Source organism: Marmota marmota, unplaced genomic scaffold (genome assembly GCF_001458135.2).
Source record: "Marmota marmota marmota unplaced genomic scaffold, marMar, whole genome shotgun sequence".
Taxonomy (NCBI): Eukaryota; Metazoa; Chordata; class Mammalia; order Rodentia; family Sciuridae; genus Marmota; species Marmota marmota.
In genome coordinates, this window is record NW_026000242.1 from 9,452,506 (window position 1) to 9,455,954 (window position 3,449).

General features: G+C 38.6%; 1 pseudogene; it reads left to right on the plus strand.

Annotated features, from left to right (window-relative positions):
* Positions 1-2,410: 2,410 nt before the first annotated feature.
* Positions 2,411-3,449, plus strand: part of LOC107145984 — a 24,390-nt pseudogene continuing 23,351 nt past the window's right edge.

The window sequence follows — 3,449 nt, forward strand, 5'->3', positions numbered from 1 at the left end:
CTGTGACTTATGATTTCTCTGGTTTAGTCAAAAGTAGTCTGCATTAGGATTTCCAAACAAAGAACAGACGCTGTTGCTGTGACAAAATGCCAGGGGAAAATAGTCACTTATCATAGTAAGTCCCTTTAAGCCAAGCACCTTAGGAAGCTGAGGCAGGAAGATTGTGAATCCGGTCTAATTTTAGCAAGTTAGCAGGACCCTGGAAAATAAAAAGTGTTAAAAACACCTGTGGATGCAGTTCATTACTACACTACTGTTTGGTTCGATCCCCAGTACTCCAAACACCAAAATAATAACAATAATAATGAAGGAGGAGGAAGAGGAGGAGGAGGAGGAGGAGAAAGAAGAGGGGAGGAGGAAGGGAGGAGGTGGCGGAGGCTAGCACACAGGAATGAAGTTATTATCTAAAACTACTAAAAAAAAAAGATCAGTCTGCACTCAAGCACAGACATAAATGATGAATAGAAATTTTCTAGCTTTGCCAAAGAGGGAATTGGAGGGTATGGGTGCAGGGAGGGAAGAGGTGAAAAGAATCTCAGGCAGCAGATGCAGGCAATGACTCAGAACATGGAGGAATAAGGCTTATTCAGAGACCAACAAGAAACTAGTGTTTCCACTAACATATTCTAATCCTCATGAGTGTTTATGTAAATCATTTTAGGGTTAGTTTATCTTTAGTATATTCCACAGTACCTGACACATAGTGAGTAAATACTCAGTGACTATTATATAAGTGAATAAACAGAATAAGTTTAAAAACCTAGGAAACACAGAAAGAGAGTCTAACATGCATCAAACTACAAAGGTAATTGTGTTTCTTTCTCTTTTTTCCCCAGTACTGCTGAAACTTATCCATATAAACTACATTCTAGGTACATAAAAATTAATCAAATCAGTTATTGAAATTCATGCAGTATGGAATTCACTTAGAAGTCAGAAAATCTGGTTAGGCTCAGAATGGGGGGGTGAGTGGTGCTAACAGAGCCCTTTGACTCTGATATTTTACTGTATTGAACACGCTTTATGAACATTTTAAGAATATATGAAATTTCAGTAGATGGAATTTAAGTTGCTCTAAAAAGCATCATTCTGCTTTGAAATTATTCATTTAATAAATATTATGTTTTTCTGTCACTGTGCTAGGCACTGTGCACACAACACTGAGGTAGACACTACTTCTTTAGTAACTGGCAGTCATTGATGATCAGAAAGTAATCAAAATATTGCAGTACAGTGAGTGACACAGACTGGAGGTTGCCCCATTCTGTTCCCTTCTCCTGTGTTTATTCATTTCATCCCAACACTCACCTGGACCGAGATCTCACCTTTACATTTTTTCCCCACATTATGCTTCAGTAACTGGAAGTCTTACTTCAATCATAAAATGATTGATGTGAATCATAACTTTGCACTTCATCTTGCTTAAAAAGTTTCTTCTTGGATTCCCCCAAAGTTAACCAGTTATAATATAAATTGACCATTTGTTCTCTGACATCCATTTTGTGTGGGATGTACCTGTTTCCTTCTGCACAATCAGACTCAAAAGAAACTTTTGGGATTCAACTAATTGAATCCACTGTCACACAGGGCTTTTCAGACAAACCGGACCACACTGGGGATGTGATGAGGAAAAGAGAAGGGAGACTTCATATCTCATATCCCAAAAATACCATTTAAAGGATAAAATGTAACTTCTGTTCCATGACCACTTTACAATGGAGATGGTGGGGATGAGCTTCTCTCCTCCCTGTCTCTGCTTCCCACCTTCTCCCCCCTCACTACCTCTTTTCATCTCCTTTTCTTTCCTTTTTCTCATGTAATACATAACCTTGTTAAATCACCTCTTTCCTTTTACACAGAATAATTTGGTCCAAAAGGATTTTACATTTCCGAATTTCATACTTGGTGCTCAGCAAAACAAAAGTAACCTGCCCTGCTTACCTGCCCAGTTAACAGGACCAACTTTCTTTAAGGGTGTTTGTAGGTTGTGCTTTGTAACACAAACATATTATTGTGGTCCTTTCAGCTATCCCAAGTCGTCCACTAATTATAGACTGATGAATTAAATTTTCTGCTTCTCATTGCAATGGTGGTCTGTGGAATGGTGGTAAGTGCTCCAAATGAGAAACTAGAATGTGCAGTGAGAGAATGTAAGAGAGGCAAATGCCTCCCATTTCAGGGTCATGGAAGGAGGAAGCAACAATCCTAAATAAATCTTGGATAAGAAACAGCCAACAGTTGGGCAAAGGGGTTGGTGCTGTGGGCTGGTTGTTAAGAGAGAGAAAGAAAGTGGTCAGCAAGGGGGAAAAAGTCTCAGGAAAAATTGCAGGTGAAAAATAAAATAATGTGTACAGAGTGACTCACTTTTTGTATGATCCTGTCTCATGTTGTCTTTCCTAGGACTCTCATCATGTCTTCAAACACAATGCTTCAGAAAGTGCTGCTGGTGTTGACATCTCTTTTAGTCATCGCCTGGGTAATGTCTATAATTTCTCAAAACTCCACAAAGGTACTAAAAGTTTTCTCTAGTTTGGTTTTAAACCTCCACCTGTGACCTCCATCAACTCAGAACCTGTAAATCAGTCCTTCCCCTTTCCTTCCACTCCAACTCAGCTTTCTTCTCTCCTTTTCTACCTCACTTCAGAGGGACATTGTCTCCATTTTCTCATTTCCCATTCATCCTCAATGCAATCTAATCAGATTCTACCATCCACATGCCCCAAAATGGCCCTTAAGAAGGTCACAACCTTCCATGTGGCTAAATGAGTACTTGTCACCAAATTAGATGTATACATTTATTGACTATATACTTCCTGATTGCCATTTTCTTTCTATTTTGTGTACAATTTATTTTTCATGCAAAAGTTATTATTTTTTTTGCATAACCATCATGAATTTATTTTTTATTGGTTGTTCAAAACATTACAAAGCTCATGACATATCATCTTTCATACATTTGACTCAAGTGGGTTATGAACTCCCATTTTTACCCCAAATACAAATTGCAGAATCACATCGGTTACACATTCACATTTTTACAAAATGGCATATTAGTGACTGTTGTATTCTGCTACCTTTCCTATCCCCTACTATCCCCCCTCCCATCTTCCCTCTCTACCTCATCTGCTGTTGTTCAATTCTCTCCCTTGTTCCCCCCCCTTTCCCCTCACAACGTCTTATATGTAATTTTGTGTAACATTGAGCGTCTCCTACCATTTCCATATGATTTCCCTTCTCTCTCCCTTTCTCTTCCCCTACTCATCTCTGTTTAATGTTAATCTTTTCCTCCCTGTTCTGTTCTTAGTTGCTCTCTTTATATCAAGGAAGACATTTGGCATTTGTTTTTTAAGGATTGGCTAGCTTCGCTTAGCATAATCTGCTCTAATGCCATCCATTTCCCTGCAAAATCCATGATTTTGTCATTTTTTAGTGCTGCATAATACTCCATT